General features: G+C 50.6%; 2 long non-coding RNA genes across 2 annotated transcripts; both read right to left on the bottom strand.

Moving 5' to 3' along the window:
- Positions 1–334: 334 nt before the first annotated feature.
- Positions 335–3365, bottom strand: LOC109433888 (uncharacterized). The gene is made up of 3 exons (XR_002135741.2): positions 3253–3365; positions 1769–1848; positions 335–1578 (listed from the first exon to the last, which is right to left on the bottom strand). It is a non-coding gene; the product is annotated as an uncharacterized LOC109433888 (long non-coding RNA).
- Positions 3366–16044: 12679 nt separating this feature from the next.
- Positions 16045–17351, bottom strand: LOC141569254 (uncharacterized). Its single transcript, XR_012492763.1, has 3 exons — positions 17239–17351; positions 16560–16688; positions 16045–16149 (listed from the first exon to the last, which is right to left on the bottom strand). It is a non-coding gene; the product is annotated as an uncharacterized LOC141569254 (long non-coding RNA).
- Positions 17352–18407: the final 1056 nt, after the last annotated feature.

The following is an 18407-nucleotide window of genomic DNA, read 5'->3' on the forward strand; positions in this document are numbered from 1 at the left end:
TGCACTTCAGCCAGTCTCTTCTCCCATATCAAAATCCCACAGCCCTGCCCAGACTCTTTCAGATCTGATACCTGGCTTCCTGGTCTCCTGGCTAAGAGTTCTGCTCCCTGACCATGCAGAATTACAGCCAGCAACACTCAACAAGGCTTGGTTTTTCAGACTTGTCTGGCCAGTAGGTCTGTCTTGGGCCTGCCTTCGGGTACCCTGGTGTGCACCCCAAGTCCACACCCTCAGCTCCGGTGTGACCCTTCCGAGTAGACCCAGCATTGTTAGCATGCCAGACCCCACCCGAATGCCCTCCTTGCCTTTATCGGAGTCTCCTTGCCCTGAATTGAGAAATTATTGCCTGCGTATGCTGAGAACAGCTGTATCGACAGGTATTATCGATTGCTGTGCACAGACTTAATTTCAAGGCCCAATACGCAAGACACACCACCACAAGCCGGGATGAAGGGGTTAAAGAGTTTTATTACAAAGTGAAAGTAAGTAAGACAAGACAGAGATTAGGGGGCTATATCATCATACCACTAACAAGCAAGGAGGCAATTCATCATACCACCAGGGCCCAGTCAATTAGAGTCGTAGAAACAGCACCGGCCCTTCATCAGCGTGGGCGAAATCCCAGTCAAGTAAAGTCATCACACGGGCAGAATATCTTGCAGCAGCCGAGGCAGCCGGGGAATAACAATAACAACTGCTTCCCCTGCCTCAGCTTTCTGGGGTTTTGAGGACTTCACTAACAACAGCAGCAAGGAGCCAATAAGCATACGTGTTAACAACACAAGGCACTGGACTCGGATCTGGCTAGGAGCCGGGGCCAGTCCTTGGTATGAGATTAGATGTATCGGAGCTCGGCCCACCTGCACCAAGGCGAAGGCCAGGCTCCACATCCTGTAAATATTTTCTTGGTCCTTGGGAGGGTAGCCAATCCTTCCAAAGCCAAGCACGTACCCCAGCCACTGTGAGAGTTTACATCCCCAAATGTTCCCAGGCAGACCTTCAGATATTCTAGCCCTTACAACAGCTCAGAGATGAGATAGCAGGAGAAGACAGAGAAGCGAGGGAACTCTTAGGAAGGCCTGTGAGTGCCAGTCGGGAATATGCTGAGACTGAGAGGACAGGTGAGTTGTATCTGGTGGTCCTCATCCCCACATCTACTGCTGGAGAGCTCACACCTGAACTTTGGAGCCACAGACCCACTTTTCACACTTCTCGGGCACTGTTGTCTCAGTATGTCCAAATCACAGTGCAAGTTCCAGTAACACGCTCTTGACTCACAGGACTGATATTTTATATGCAGCTATTATTTCTATGGTAATGGTCATTTGAACATGATGTAATGTTTACATTAACCATATGCAGCCCTTGATGAGTAAGACTTGGGAATATACTAAAGCCAGACTGACCAGAACAGACTCAACGAAGCCATTTTCAATGACAATGCCCCAATTCTGTAGGTGATTTTTATTACAGTGCATTTTCACACATATCATCTTGTCTCAGCTTGGTCAACATGGCTTTTCATATAACAAAGGGGAGTAGAGCTCGGACTTCAAATCATGCCGCATTTATCCATCACTGTTGAAAGCAACAGTATCAGTGCTAGAGACTTAATATATAGCATTTGATTCATCTTTACAGCAACCACGAAAGATGGGCATTATCCCCATTTTAGAGATGCAAGAAGTTAGGTGAATTGCCCCGTGTCCACAGCTAATAAGAGAAAAGCCCAAACCAGACACCAGGTATGCTTGATGCTGACACTTACCTGCTTCTGCTATGCCGCACTGCCCGATGCCAGGCCTGGTCTGGGTCTGTGTGGATGTCTCCAGGGGTCTCCCACCTGCTCTGTGTTTCAACACAAGATTAAACAACCCTCCCCCCCACCCCGAGTTGTCTTGATTTTCTTAGGTATTAAACACAACTTCCTGGTGTTACTCTCTGTCCTTTTGGCCTAAGATGCTTTTGCCTTCATTGTTCCCTAATTGGAACACAGGCTCCAGGTAACTGAATTCCCATCCGACTTACTGAGAGGAGGTACCTGGCACTGAATTGTGAGCTGGGTGTCACAGGAAGCCACCCTTCCCAAGAAGATAAAGCGGCTCCAGGAAAACTCCAAGGGAAGGACAAGGCCATGTGGCAGCATGTGAGAGGACTCTTCCTCCATGTCGCCCAGGCCCTGCGGAGAACGTCATGCCAAAACTAGACAGGGGACTTGAATATCTGATTGTCGTTTCTTGAGATTCTGCCATCTGGATGGTGCTTTTCCTCTTTCAACTCTCCTGACCACGAAAGGCTACAACTAGTGAACATAATCCAAAGATTGGCAGGGGAAGGGCCTTTGGTGGGGAAGTAGGAGGAATTCTTGTGAAGCGTTCTGGTTCTGCCTCTATAAAGCTCATTCTCAAGATATCGGGCAAGTCACCTCCTCTCCCATCCAGGGCTTCTGTTTGCTGAACTAGTCACTGGATCATCCTGGAGCTCCCTTATTTCCCGAGTGTTCCAATGGTCCCTCAGGGCTAACCTCATGATACTTAGAAGAGACCGCCCCGCCTGTGCAGGCTTGTGGACTGCAGGAGAAAGCCCCAAGCCTGGCGTCTGGGTCTTCCTACTTCTGAGGTCGCACATTGCCCTGGCACCCTGGCAGGAGGTGGCAATGTCAGTCACAACGTCGACAGCAGCCTGTATGTTTGAGGCTGGGGCCTGGTGGGGGTTCTGTGGACGGCTGGGAGCACCAGTGAGGGCATGTGAGTGAGTGTGTGTAAGCGTGCAGTGTGTGAGTGTTTATTTATTCTAGGAGCGGTTGCTAAGTCGGGGGTGTTTGCCAGCAGAGAGCTGCCTGAGTACTGTGTTTGTTTATTTAGCAGAGTACAGGGAGGGACAAGGGGAGAGACAAGTGCAAGCCACATAGAATTAGCACTGGTCTTGGGAGCCCCTCTGAATGGTCCCATTCTATGGGTACTGCTGGTTCTAGAGAGCTCCCCTCCGGAACACAAGCTTTGATTTGCCTTCCTCACCAGCTATGTATTCCTGACCGTTTCCCAAGGGGGGTAGAATTGTTTGTTCTGCACCAGAGCAGCTGGCCATCTTCCCTTCATGCTGGGGTCCCCTGGCTGCAGGGCCCTGAGAGAAGGTGGAAGAGAAAAAGGAGGGACAGTGGTCTAATGACAGAACAATGGGACTTGAATCTGGGCTCTACTGACCAGTGACTGCATGGCCTTTGGAAAGTCACTTAACCTCACTGGGCCTCACCTGGTTCTTCATCTCTCGCATGAGGTGACTTGAGAGTTCCCTTGCAGCTGTACGGTTGTTTCTTTCAAGAAGACTTGGAGACATGTAGCAGCTCCTTCCGATCCCATTGGCCCTGTCGGCACAGACCCTGCTCCTTTCATTTCAGCCCCACTCCCATCCCTGCCCGACAGCATCCCCAGCCCTTAGCTTAGTCTTGGCCTCCAACAGGAAGCACATCTGTGCAAACATGAAGCCTACTGCCTCCAGGACCCACCCTCTGTTTTCCAGGTGATACGTAGGTTATGTATTCCTTGTCTTCAGGGAAAACAGGAAGAAAGAGTGTGTGAGAGAGAGGAGACAAGCCCACAAGACACCCTCCGGACTCCCTGTCCACCCTCAGACACAGGCCAAGAAGGCGTTTCACCAAGAAGCAGGAGCTGGCCAAAATTCAGGGCCAGCACTTCCCAGCTGGTGGCCCCAGGGACTCCCCCAGAGGCCTCCATCTTTCTCCCCGGCCCTCAGGCCCCAGCAGTGCATCTGCAAGTCTCTGAGGGGGCACTGGTTCCCCAGACACAGGCTGGCTGGCAGCCATGGGTAGTATTCTGGCTCCTGCAGCAGCCAGAAAGGGTGGCAGGAAGGCCCTGTTAATCCCCTGGGAGAAAGCTCCTTGGCAAGCAGAGAAAAGAGGCTGCCTGTACTTAGCCCTACCTCCGAGCCATGGAACGCCATACCCAAAATCTGCCAGGCAGGCTTTGTGCCCCAGTATTCTGCCCACACCTCCAGGGGCTTGGGTGAGGATCCCAGCTGGGCCTATCGGAAAGGGAAGGGAGACTGGGTTCTTCTTGTTCAGGTTATGGCTCTTCCACGATCTACAGCTTATCCCTGTTCTTTCTCAAAACCCTGAGGAATGATGAAGAAAGAGGGTACGTGGCACTTGGCTCCCTCCAGGCTCCAGCCTTCTCTGGCTCCCCACTGGCCCCCGGATGTTCCTGACAGGGTTTGGAGAAGCAGCCAGGACTGCTAGTCTCGGGGCTATTAACTCCTCGTCCTCCTTAGGCCATCACCCCACCACCCACCTCTGCCCCCAACACCCACAAACACACACACACAGTCAGCCGTCTGCCACTGAGGCTGCTTGCTCTGCTGGTGCCACATAGAAACAGATGAAGAGCTGGAAACATCACCCCAGGGCCAAAGAGAATCAGTGTGGAAAAAGCAGGGGAGAGAGTGAAACCAGACACACAAAAGGCAGCCAGCTGGGGAGGTAGTGTTGTGCCCGGCAGACCTTCTCTGGCCTCCTGGGGAACCTAGGCTGGGTGGGATGCCCAGACCCAGTCCCGGTCTGCCTTTCTCCTTGCTCACTCAGCTAGTGTGCCACCTTCAAGGTGCTGCCAGGCCTCTGATTCTCCAGAGGTCTGGCCCCAGTCCTGGATCTGGGAAATGGGATTCCGGCCCCCTTAAGCCAATCCCTCCTCACGTTTGGCTGTTACTGAATGAGTTAGGCTCTAAGGGCCAATTTATCTCGTTTTGTCTCACCTGTCTCTGCCTTGCCTCCATCTACCTCACTTGCAGCACGGTACCAAAGAAAGGCTTTGAACTTGGGATGTGAGTGGGATGGATTTCACTCTTCCCAACAGCAAAGAGGAAGCAAATCCAGTCTCAGTTTGAGAGACCTCTATATTCCCAAGGGAGCTGGTGCCACCCACCTCATTTGGGCCTAGAGGGTCATTTAAGGACTGCTGCCAAGCCTGGCTCAGTGCTCTCAAAGTAGGCAGGGCTGACGTGACAATCCCACGAGACACAGTCAGCAGACAGAACTGTCCCTTTGGTCCCCCCCAGGCCACAACTTGGTTCTGGCACATTGTTCCAAACCAAGCAAGGACCACTGTGTCCAGGTGGATTGTTTCCAAACCCATTTCTCTCACGCATCACTTCCCAGAAACTCTCCAAGATGGGAAATCGCAACTGAAGCTGATTGTTTAGATCGGAAAATCTGGGTATAATGTCATTCCAGAAACCAGAGTCTCCTCACACGAACCTTTGCCTGCAACCTCTCCCTGCTCCCTTGGCCCGTCCACTGCTCCCTGCCTGAGTCACGACAGCAACCCACAACTTGGACACAGAGCCTTACGAAGTGCCAAGTGCTCCCACGTGTCCCGTGACATTTATTCCTACTAACAGAGATAAGTTATTGTTAGCTCCACCCAACGGAGCCGAGAACTGAGGCCCAGGGAGTTGCGGGGCCTGCCCAAGACTGTACAAGCCGTAGGCGGTGGACCTGACTAGGAATCTTGGGTTCTTTCCATGGAATCCTTTCTGCCAGAGACTCAAAAGACATGCAGGGAACCAGAGCCCTCCAGTCGCTGGTGGGCAGGAAGGGACTCACCTGACTGGCTTCCAGCTGGGCCGTTGTGGTGGTTTCAGCCTTCCCAGGCCCTCAGGAGCAGATGGGGCTGGTAAGGGGCTTTCTGAGAGGCACTTCTTTCTTCTGGGACTGCCCCCTGACACCGCCTTCCACTCCCCAGATCTACTACTTCCTGTGTTTCTGCCAGGCCATAGCTTGTCTTCTCTGTCAGGGTCACCTACCCCAAAGAACCCTGTTCCTCCTGTGCTTCTCCACTTCTCCCCTTGGATAGTCTTGCCTTTGCTTTGGGAGTGCGGGCAGGGGTCGCCAGGTGAAGGGACCAGCATCCTCAGGGCACGTGCCTCTGAACGCTGCAACCTGCCCTCAGTTTAGCTTTGGCTTCACTGTGGAACCTGAACTCCATTGGGATGATTTTTAGGCTCATAAAGAACCCCCAGTACCTTCCCCCTGCCCTCAGACTTTCTATATCACCTCAAACAGGAATTCAGACTCTTATGGGCCTTTGAGCAGAAGGATATGGGAGCCCAAATCGAGACTCAGGAAGGCAGAAGTGAGGGGAGAGGCACAAAATGTACCCTTTTATCCCAAGCAGAAATCTGCCTTGGCCCAGGCTGTTCCCTAGGGCAGCTGTTCCTTTCCCCCCATGACCTTAGAAACCCCACCCCAGGCCTCTCAGGGAAGGTGATTGTGCAAAAGCCTAGTTTATCCCAAGTAATGCAATGCATACATTAGAGGGGGTAGGGTGAGAAGGAGGTTTTATCCAAAACACATGTTATTGCCACTATTCTAGTTATCTTGGATATTTCCTGCATGTTTGTCACCATAGCAACTGACTCAGCACGAAACTTTGTTTGCTGGGCCCTGGGGTCCAGCATAGCGGCCATGTGGTGTCAATTTGGGCCTCTCGGTGCTTTTCTGTCTCTCTGTCTGTCTGTCTCCCCCCAGCTCATGTTTCTCTGTCTTTTTCTCTTTGTCTCTGTCAATCCTCAGTCTGTCCCTGGGCCTCTCTTCTTGCAGGAAATAACTGCTTCTTCCAGGAAATAACTGCTCTGGCATCCCTGGGTGACATACTGGGAGATAGTGCACCCCTCCCACCCAATCCTTTGCTCAGTCCCTCCTGACAATCCTTGACTAAGCAGGTCCCAGAACGGATAGGAAAGCACATTGCCCGGGCAACACAGGCGGTTGGCCTTCAGTGGAGAAAGGGCTTAGCTAAGCTCAGGCCATTCATTTGGAATGATCTATGCTGCCTACCTGCTGACAGCCCCACGGGAAGGGTGGTCGTGGGTGCTGGCAGACACGAGTTAGAGGAATGTGACTTTCCCTGTGTGGTGGAGTACGGTCTCCACCTCTCAGAGCCTTTGCTGCCTAGACTTTTGAAGAAGACACAGGTGGAGGAGGGGATGGAGAGCTAAACATCATGTGAGAGAAGCAACGAAAAGGAGAGAAGTTCTCCAGGGAGGGACAGGCCTGGCAACAAAGGGGTAATGAGAGCTCTAGGCGCTCTGGTCTCTTCGGGGCCCTTGCTGTTCCTAGTCCCTTCTCCCAGGGCTGTGGCAGAGCCATCAGGGGTAGTAGTGTCCCTGCATTGGGGCACCAGGCAACAGAGAGGGTGTTGACAACAACAGTATGTGAGGGAGCTGGGCCAGCAGTCTGGAAAAGGCAGTGTGAGCAGACGAAATGTAAACAGGCAGCTCCGGGAGGTGAGGGCGTCTCCTGGCCCCCCTCCACCCCCAGGTCTTGTTTCCCTCCAAGCCCAGGGAAGCCAGGTCTAGACAGTTGCTCTCTATCAAGTTTCCTGCACCCATACCCTGTCCAAGAGGCCTTTCCAGACCACCTTCCCAAGTGCCACATTTGTCCCTGGCCATTTCCTTTCATGCCCAATCCCCACTTCTTGAGCAAAGTAGGCCTGGACGTTGTAATGGGCCCAGATCTCCAGGCAGGGCTGGCACCCCCATAGGACTATTAGAGGAGAGAGGAGGGGTGGCTGGGAACCTGGTGGCTGAGTCAGAAACTGATGCCACTCCTGCAGACTCAGCCTCCAGGGTGATGGGAGCTGGAATGAGAAGGGAGAGGCAGGGGGCTAGGCAGCCACAGGATGGGCCCTGGGAGCAGTGTTCTGCTGCCCCATGGCCAGCCCCACAAGGCTGCAGCGAGACAGCCTTCTTTGGGGCCACTGTCATTCCAAGAAGGTGCAATCCTGTGGATGGGACAGAGCAGCAGGAAAACAGTCAGAAAGGACAGCCGCTTGGCTCTGCGGTCAGCCCATTGGTGCAGGGGTGCGCTGGGCTTTGGGGGCCACAGAGACCAAGGACAAGTCCCAGGGGAAGTGACTGCCAAGAATTTGGTGTGTCCGGGCTCCAGTCATATTGGAAGGGATTCAGGATGAGCTCCAGTCCCAGCGGGGAATTGAAAGTCTCCCAAATGGGAAACTCAGGCAGGGCCAAGAAGGCAGAGGCTTGGGGAGACAGTGGGTTGGCAAGCCTAAGAATGCACAGCGTAGTAGAACAAGCATGAATTATGAAACCAGATAGACATGGCTTGAAGTCTACTGCTCAGTCGTGGCCAATTAAAGAACTCCCTGAACCTCAGTGTTCCCACTTGTAAAATGGAGAAAATACCCATTTTGCAGGTTCTTATAAGGAATAGCAAAGATGTTCTCTGGGAAGTTCCCAGAACAGTGTCTGAGATCACATAGTAGGTGCTTGAGAGTGTTCTTCCTTCCCTGGAAAGGGGGGTTCATTCCATATCCTTCCCCTAATATGCTTCTTGTTTTTCTCAGAATTGGTCCAAAACCCCTCTGGGACTATAGTGGGAGGGGTCATTGCAGAGAGCTGAGAGGAGATGTCAGGATTGTGAACCTAGAGAGCGGGGGGGAAGGGTCACCTGGCGCCTACCCTGGGAACCCAGGGGCAGCTGTAAGTGAGAGTAGTCCTTTGGGGTCCCTGCCAGTGTGCCAGAAACCAAGCCCCCTTCCTCATGGGCCCTGTGCAAGCCTGACTGAGCAGGGCTCCATGGGCTGGCAAGGGAAGAAGAATGCCCTCTCCCAAAGCTATGGGAGATGCTAAAATCCGGGCAAACAGACAACCTGAGGCCCCTGAGTTGGGGAAGAGAGTCCCAAAGGGCCAGGGGCCCAGCATGTGGTGGAGGTAAACCCATGACATAGGCAGCACACACCGGTGGTGTGAAACCAAGGGTGGGGAGAGTGACATGCACATGAGACAATAGCTGAGGCTGGCAGCAGAATTGTGGGGGTCTGGTTTTGCCCTTCTCATGCCTCCAGCTCTGGTTGTGGGGCATCCAGTGCGCTAGGCCAGGCAGACAGACACTAGGCCATTCCCGCCTCTCGGACATTCCCTCTTTCCAGAGCTAAGGGTCCAGCAGCATCTCCAGCTCAACCCAAAATCTAAGGCGGTAGACTGGTCTTCACTCCACTCTATTACCTGAGGTGAGTCAATGGGCCTCTGTTTTCCTGTTGAGCTAATGACTCCAAGAAGGAGGGACCAAGTTCTCCTAGAGAAGGGGGTACGCCCAGGAGACAGAGTGCAGAAGATAGAAGAAGGGCGGTCTGAGGCCGATGCCGGGTTCCAGCTCACCCCACAGCGGTGCTTAAGGGATTCAGATCGAAGGGAGGGACTTTCCACTCCCCCCATCCTCCCAGTCCTCTCCACAGAGACCACAGCTCAAGACCCAACTGTCCCCTCCCAGTGACTCAGGCTTTGGCTGCCCTTCTGCCCACGCCCAAGGCCTGGTCCAGTGCCCCATAACAGGAAGGGCTGTGGTGGGTACAGGGACAGAGGACCACTCCCAGCGTCCCCTCTGCACAGGGCCTTGGTGAGCAAGGAGACGTCTAGGCAGAGGAGTCCTGGCTGTGTCACACTGTGCTGTGTCACGCTGTGCTGCCTCAGGAGCGTGGGTTTGGGCTGTAGTGGGATGGGTCCTCCTCCCTTTGCACTGAGCACAGCAGGCCACTTGTTTCTCATTAGCAGACTGTAGGATGTCACATGGGGTGGGTGTGCATTTTTGTCTATTTGCTGGAGCAGTGGGTAGATAGTGGTAGGGTTATGAGGGCTGAGTCAGGGACAGAGCCTGTGGGACCCAGGGTGGAGGCTGTGGCTACATGCGGTAAAGCCACTCGGAGGCCACAGGAAACCACTGTCCCTGCTGGACCCCAAGGGCAACTATGCAAAGATACTGGAAAAGGGAAAGGAGGAACTGATGGCACGTGATTATAGTTATTATAATATACAGAGGGTGCCAAAAAGACGTATACACATTTTAAAAACTATTAAAATTGTAATACTCAATATATACCCATAATGAAAGATGAATACAAGTCACGTTTGACTTCTGCAATTACAAGAGGAGCTCAAAGTGCATCAGCATCCAGACACTTCTGATTACGGTGAACTACTGCTTGAGCAACGTTGACCAAAGTGTCCCCTTGTATACATTTTTTGGCACTGCCAGTATAATACTATATGATAATCACTGAGGAACCATGAGTACAGTTATTGGTCATAATTGTTGTTAATAATAACAACTAGCATTCATTTATTGAGAACCAGCCTGTGCTAGGTGGTTCACGTATATTATTTCTTTAGTTCTCACCATAACTGTTTTACAGAAGAGGCAACTGAGGCTCAGAAAGGTTAAGTATATGACTTCACTCTCTCAGCAATGAAGCAGTAGAGCTGGGACTTGAACCCAGTTAGCTGATATTCCTGACATGTTTTTCCATTATGCCACATTGCTTCTACCAGGGTCTAACCTTTTCAAACCACAGACACTGTCTGGTAAAGCTGATGGGCCCCTTCCTGGAATAACGTTTTTTTAAAAATACATCAGATTTACAAAGGAAATTTATTACATGGAAATGTAATAGCTGTCAAAACATTAAAAATGTGTGATCTAGTAATATACATGCTTCTTTATTTACACATTACATAACAAGATCTAATAACTCTTAAAATTTCAAAACACCATTTTGTGATATTGGCAAAAATTGCTATGTGTTTTCTACTGGTTACAAATTCACAGGTATTGATAATGCCTATTTCTTAATTGAAGGAAATATTACCTTTCAGTTAGAGGGCAGTGAAATTTTTGTTTTCCACACTGAGCTTCCCAGACCCCCAGAATTCTATCTGTGGATGCCTCAGGGCACTCAACTCCAGGTTAAGAACGCCTGCTCTGGAGGGGTTGTTATAAACAGTGTGGGGGTGTTGGACAGGGTGCCTAGAAACCTTCTCTTTTGCTCTGGTGGCAGAAGATGTGCAGACCACTCCCAGGGCTGGAACTCTGTGCCAGTTGGTAAATCCTGAGTGGCTACTTGGCCCAGCTCCAACCTGGTCTGTCCTTGTGACCTCCCTCGGTGGCTGCATTTAGCAAATGAAAAGACAGAAGGCCCAGTTAAATTTTATTTGCAGATAAACACTGAGTAATTTTTAGTATATGTCCTATGCAATGCTTAGGACATGCTTATTGTATTATTTCTCTGCGGCTGTATAACAAATTACCAGAAAGCTATCAGCTTATGCAACATCATGCATTAGCTCACAGTTCTGTGGGGCAGAAGTCGGGCTGGTGCAGAGTGGCTCCTCTGGGTCCTCAACTTAGCTTACAGACTACAATCACGGTATTGGTGGGGCCGTTTTCCTTTATAGAGGCTCTGGGATGAATCTGCCCCCAGCTCAGTCAGGTTGTTGGCTGAATTCAGTTCCTTGTGGTCATAGGACTGAAGTTGCTGTTTCCTTGCTAGCTCAGCAGTGGAAGGCCTGTCGCGTGTCCCCCACCATCTTCAAGCCAGCACACAATTATGGAATCTTTCTCCTGCTTCAACTCTCCGACCTCCCTTCTGCCACCAGCTGGAGAAAACTCTTTGCTTTTAAAGGGCTCATTGTGATTATGTTATGTTCATCTAGATAACATCTCTTTTTCACATAGTACCACATACATCATCCCAGGAGTAACACCAAGAGACAAAAGTCGTGGGGCCATCATAAACTTCTGCCTACCTCACTTATACTCAACATTTGTTTGTTGTTTCTCTGAACTTACAACTATCCAAGGATGCTGTGTGTTCCCGGCAGCCTAATAGGCCTGCTGTGAACTTTGCCTCAAGACCAGGGTCAACTCCTCTCTTCTTGACCTCACTGTTCCCTCAGAGAACTCAACGTAATTCTTTACGATCCACACGTATGAATAGGCTCCAGCCACCACAGACACAGCAGGCACAAGAGCTGTTCTCTGCCTTGCGGGGTCTCACGTGTAAAGGCGGAGCCTGACATATGTGTAAGTAAAAGACTGGCTGACAAAGTGCCACCGTGGCATTGGTTGGGGCGGAGGGGACCAGCAGAGACGGAGAGACTATTGCTACTAGAGTGGAAGGGACTGAGGGGAAGTGGGAAAGCTCAGGGCTGAGGTGTAATTTGAACAGGACCTTGAGGACTTGAATAGGCAAAAATTGGGAGGATGTTTGGGGCACAGGGGACAGCACAAGAAGAGCCTGATGGGGAGGGTTCCCGGGGCACACTGGGGTGGCACGTGCGGCTGGAGGACAGGACACCTGGTGTTTTGGGCTTGGGGAGAAAGGGAGAAGGGAGGTCTTGAAAGCTGCATTAGCAAGGGGTGTGGGAAGACCCCACGCCCCAGAGAGCTGAGTTGGGAAATGAGCTGCTATGGAAATGGTGCAGCTCACTTGGCTCCAGCAGCAAATAAGGCTGTGAGAGGCCAGTGGGGAGGCAGCCTCACACGGTGGCCAGAGCCTGGGCCTTGCTCTCCTCCCCCAGGTAAGAGGAGTGTGTGTGTGTGTGTGTGTGTGTGTGTGTGTGTGTGTGTGTGTGTTTAGCAGATCACATAGGGAAGACAGCAGAAAGTTCTGAGCATAGCACAGACATGATCTAATTTAAGTATTAAATGACAGCCGGAGCTGCTTGGTGGGGACCCAGTTAGTGCCCTGGGTTGGCAGGCAGCGTGTAGAACCCACGAGCGCTACATTATAAGGTCTTTAGCCACCAAAAATGTACACTCTACTGGGAAGACAATACAAGGCAGTGGGGAGTGGCAGTAAGAGCCAGGGCTTTCAGACAGAAGAATCTGGGTTTAAATCTTTCCGCCAACACTTCTCCGCCTAGAAAGTTACCTAAGGTCTCAGTTACCTCAACAATAACATGGTAATGACCATACCTGCCTGATGGGGTGGTCATAAAAGCTGGCTCACTACAAAGTGCCTGGCACAGAAATAAAAAAAAAATAGAAGCTAGCATTATTATGTAAATAATAGTAGGAGGTAGCACTAAACTCCTCATTGAGGGGTGCAGATGGTATCAGAAGCTGTGAACCTCTAATGACAGGGAAGATGGGCTGGCCTCCAGAGTGGGCAGAAATCAGGACATGCAGTTTGATGGGAAGTTAGAGGATGAGACCTGGGAAAAAGCCAGAGGCAAGACTGGCGGGTGCTTTCTCATCAAAGACACACAGGGTGAGTTCTGCGTGGTATCTCAAATGGAAAGTCCCAGAAGCTGGGGGAGAGGGCAGGACATAGGCAGGTACTGAATCAAGCTGGTGGGAAGGCCAGATTCTGAAAAGCATGAACATCAATTATCTGATTGGAGGAGACAGGGACTAGATTGGGCAGGTGAGAGGGGAGGACCTGGACAGACCTACAACCTGGCTCAGCCCTTCCCCATCTTGGGGCCAGAATCTGGGATGGTGGGTGGGCCTCTCTCGGCAGGTGTCCCAATGTCCAGAATTGCCATACAGGAGGAGGCAGGCCTGTTATCCCTGAAACCCGATCTTTCAGGCAGTTGTCCACTCAGCCTGATGGACCAGGAGAGAGGTTAGGGGACGGAGGGGCTGCTCCTCCCCAAGGGGTCATTTTCACCCGTCTCCCACCAGGGCCTGCTCTCTGCAGCGACAGGAGCTGAATTGGAGAAGGGAGTGGAAATGGCAGAGACTCCACTCCGGTCCTAGGATAGCCCCCGAATGGAAGTGACAAGGTACCACTTCCGGTGGGTGAAGTCCCAACTTTCTTTCTTCCCACCTCAGGGTCTGACTGAGAGGAGAAAGCCAAGGCCCCACCCAGAAAGCCTCTGGGTCCCTTCAGCCTCTTTAGGCTCTAGGCCAGTGATTCCCAACTTGGACACACAAAGTCCCCAAGTGTCCCTGGAGGTAGTAATGGAAGTTGGGAAGATATTTTAGTGTTTATTTTAAAAATCGCATAGGCATCATGTATTTTCTGCAATAAGGCTAACTCCTACTCATCCTTCAGATATCAACTTAAAAGTCAGCTGTTTGGGAAGCTATCCACAACCTTGTATATAAGTCAGGTTCCCAGCAGGAACAGATGGCTCATTCAAACCGGGTAATGGAGGAGAGTTTAAGGAATGACTATTGACAAAACTATTGGCAGTATTAAGGGTCACTAACTAGGGGTGAAACAGTTAGCAACAGCATATCAAGACCTCATCAACCCTAGGCCTAAAGAGACACGGGAAGTGGACCATTAGTGGACCCCCTGCAGGACCTATAGGGCTAGGAAGGGGCTGCCTGTTAGGCACCATGGCCTTCAATAGAGGATCAGACAGCTCACCCACAGTGGCCGATTGGGAAGGGAGTTGCCCTCACCCTCTTTGGTCCAGGCTAGAAGCTGGAGGGCAGAAGGAGGCCCCATTGATATAGTTCTTTGAGTCAGGCCTTGGAGTATAGAGCAGGACAATACAGGTAGAGAGAGGATCTGGAGGGACAGAGGTAGATTACCCTCTTTTGTTAGTCTGCTCTGGCTGCCATAACCAAATACCACACATGGGTGGTATTAGTCAACAGAAATTTAATTCTCTCAGTTCTGGAGGCTGAAAGTCTAAGATCAAGGTGCTGGCTAATTTGGTTCCTGGTGAGGACTTTCCACTTGCTGTGTAGACGGCTACCTTCTCACTATGTCCTCGCACAGCCTTTCCTCAGTGCATGCTCATGGAAAAAGAGAGCTCACTGGTATCTCTTGTTATTAGGGCACCAATGCCATCATGAGGGCCCCACCCTGAGGACCCCCTCAGCTATATGTAACTACCTCCCAAAGGCCCACCTCCAACTGCCACTTGGGACTAGGGCTTCAACATATGCGTTTTGGGGGACACAAACATTCAATCCATAGTACCTTGCAAGGCTGAATTTGATGTCTCCTGAATCTGCCACCCAACCCTGGGGTCCTAGGACAGCATGACATTGTCATACAAGGTCTGCAATTAAGTTTGCGAACATATTGCAGTGATGTTGCTAACCTTTTTTGATATCAGAGGGATTATTCATTATGAATTTATACCAACTGGACAAACAGTTAACCAAGTTTACTATTTGGAAGTGCTGGAAAGGATGCATGAAAAGTTACATGACCTGAACTTTTCTCCAACAATTCATGGTTCTTGCATCATGACAGTGCACCAGCTCACACAGCACTGTCTGTGAGGGAGTCTTTAGCCAGTAAACAAATAACTGTATTGGAACACCTTTCCTACTCACCTGATCTGGCCCCCAATGACCTCTTTCTTTACTTGAAGATAAAGGAAGACATTTTGATGACATTCAGGACATCAAGGGTAATACAATGACAGCTCTGATGGCCATTCCAGAAAAAGTTCCAAAATTGCTTTGAAGGGTGGACTAGGTGCTGGTGTCGGTGCATAGCTTCCCAAGGGGAGTACTTCGAAGGTGACCGTAGTGATACTCAGCAATGAGGTATGTAGCACTTTTTCTAGGATGAGTTCGTGAACTTAATTGTAAGACCTCATACTCTACTGTAACTGGGCATTTCCTTGTCTGCATCTCCTGTAAGACTTACATCTTCTCTAGGGCAGGGACTGTGGTTTATTCATCTGTGCTCAATAAAATGCACTGGGAAAAACAAATAAGACGTTTGCTCAGACTAACTAAAGCATCACCTTTCTTTGCTTTAGCTGGAATTAAATCATCTCAATGTGGTAACAGCAGTTATCTCCTTCAATCAGAAGCTGAGATTACCAGTTTTGTAGGTCTGATTAGTAAAACACAAGGCAACAAAGTTAATTTGTAATTTAATGAATGTCATTGACTTAATAAATAAAAATCCTTCAAAACAATTTATGGGGTGAGAGTAAGAACAACAAAAAGAGTCCTTGGTGCTGAAAATCTCTAAAAATAATCTCTTGTTAGTTATGATGGGTGGGCCATTCCAAGGGCGTTCACATTTCTTGCTTAACTCAGGAAAGAACAAGGCATGCTCCTCCCAGGCCAGTCAGGCCCCTCCATTACAAGTGGCCTTTGTGGAGCAGCCCCTGCCTGTCTGCCTCTCTGCACTGTCCCAGCCATCAATCTCTACCTCTTAGACCACTGTCCACTTCTCCTGGGAGCGACATGGTAAGCCACCCCTTCCTTTCCTATGCCAGGTTACAAGAACGTGGGCTTTGACATCTCACCTGCTTGGTTTGAATCCCGGCTCTGCCACTTACTCGCTGTGTGACTTTGGATGATGTACTTAACTTCTCTGGGCCTCCGTTTCCTCATTTGTAAAACTGGGACAACTGTGAAGATTAACAAAGAGATTGTATCTCCAGCCTGGACTGCTGCTCCAGTAGCTTAACAACTCCCACCATTTTCCGTCCTGGCCGACACCACTGCCTTCTTTTCTCTACACAGTAACACGGGATTATACCATTTCTCTGCTCGAAACCTCACAATGGCTTGTTATTTCTCTTAGAATACAATCTAGGTTCCTTATGGGGCTATGAAGTCCCCCATCCCTCTCACAGCTGCACTTATGCTCTGTGCCAACACTGTTTTCCTCCCACTGGTTCCCTGTCATATTTCAGATCTCAGCTCAAATGTCATTTCTCAGAGGAGCCTTCCCAGAGCCCCCAGAGTCCTCTGTCACAGTCTCGCAATGGCCTATCCTTTTACATCAGAAGAGTCATTGCCACTGGGGTAAACTCACTGCCGTTCATTGCATGATGGATTAGGGCCTGTCTCTTCACTCCTCTGGGAGCCTCATGAGAGCAGGAACCTTGTTGCTTTCTCCACAGCTGAAATCCCAGTGGCCAGCGCAGTTCTCTCCAATACATGCCTGTTGAACAAATAACGAAGTAAAAGGTCTTTCCTGGAATGCCAACAAGCTTGCTGGGGAGACAAAGACTGACATAGAAAACTATTCAGAACAACACAGGATAATTTGTATATAGCTGTCTCTAGATAGCTTGGCCCTCACTCTTGGGGCTGTAGGAATTCAGAGAAAGGAGGAGAGGATATTAATTATCCATGAAGACTCGGCTTGAGGCCACTCATTCCAGGGGGAAGGGAAGCGAGAAAGAAAGGAACAGTTGTCATGTATCTACAACATACCAGAAAACTATCATACAATATCTTTTTTTTAAACTTCACAGTTTTACAAATGAGGAAACTGAGGCCCAGAGAAGTTAGGCACGTCATCCAAAGTCATACAGCGAGTAAGTGGCAGAGCCGGGATTCAAATCAGGCAGGTCAGAAGTCAAAGCCTATGTTCTTGTAACTAGGCATAGGAAAAGAAGGAGAGATAGACAGGGATTTAAATGGGGCTTACGGCAGAAAAGCATCTTATCTATGGTAACTGTGAAAGCTGGGCTTGTTCTGATACTGACCTCAGGTCTCATACGCCACCTAGGTACACATAGTGTGGGCTCTAAGCGGTCTAACAACAAACAGTTGGGTCCACCTCAGAGCAGCTACAAGACCTTGAAGATGGCGAGAAATTGGACAAGCCCTGGAATGAAGGGCTGGGCACTGCACCCAGCACCTATCCTTGAAAGGAAGCAGCAGAACTGGATTCTGGGAGATTTTATTTTTCCTCCACTAAGACTGTTTGCAGCCTATTGTAAAGGTACAGGTAAGGAGCTGGGTGGTGTGGGATACGTGTTGAAGTGGGGGAGGGACAGGAGGGGGTCATTCCTGCTAGGCTGACCTCAGCTGGGTAATGTGATCAGCTTGTCATGCTTCTGAGCCATGATTTGGGAAGAACAAAGAGGCCAGGCCCCTGTGCCTCCTCCAGCCCAGGAATGCAGCTGGGGCCAGGCCGTGACCAATCTGGAATGCAGGTTGGGAGCGCAGCGAATGCACTGTGTACAGCGAGGCTTTCATGCACTGATGGGAGCCGAGTGCACAAAGCCAGGCTGACATGCCCCCGCGCTTCCAGCTTTGATATCCCAGCCCTGCCTTGGGGAAGTTGAGCATCCCCACGCTGTCTGGCCCCGACTGCCCCGCTGTGGCCCTTGAGGTGGTCGTGGGTAGGGAGCGGAGAGTCTAAATCCATACCCGCAGCCAGCCCACCAATGTTCCCAGGTTCCAGCATGTCCTTGTCCATCTCTCTCCATCTCAGGAAGTCTGAGAAATAGACAGGGAGGTGGGGGGAGAGAGAGTTGCTGGTGAGCCCCCTGCCTGCTCTTAGAGCTGGAGAGAGAGGAATGCATAGATAGACAGATGTCCCATGCGAGAGGCTGCCAGGCCTCAGGCAGCTACCGCTGGACCAGGTCACAGAGACCCATTGAGGCCACCCCCTCCAGGGAGATGAATAATGTTGGAGTTGGGGGATCTGACTCCTGGGTAGACAGCTGAACGCTCTCTGCATTCCGAAGCCCCTTGCCTCCCCTTCCAGCCCCTGCTTTCCCAATGACCAATTCTATCAGTGTGGGGTCCTCTGGCCTGCCCTTCTCTGCCCTCCTAATTATCCACTGCTCCCTCCCTTTCTGCCTCCTCTATGTTCCCTGCATTTCCTCTCTTCCTGGGTATTAATACCAGCGTGCTTTACAGTTTA

The sequence above is a fragment of the Rhinolophus sinicus genome, linkage group LG16 (assembly GCF_036562045.2).
Source record: "Rhinolophus sinicus isolate RSC01 linkage group LG16, ASM3656204v1, whole genome shotgun sequence".
In the NCBI taxonomy this organism is placed as follows: domain Eukaryota; kingdom Metazoa; phylum Chordata; class Mammalia; order Chiroptera; family Rhinolophidae; genus Rhinolophus; species Rhinolophus sinicus.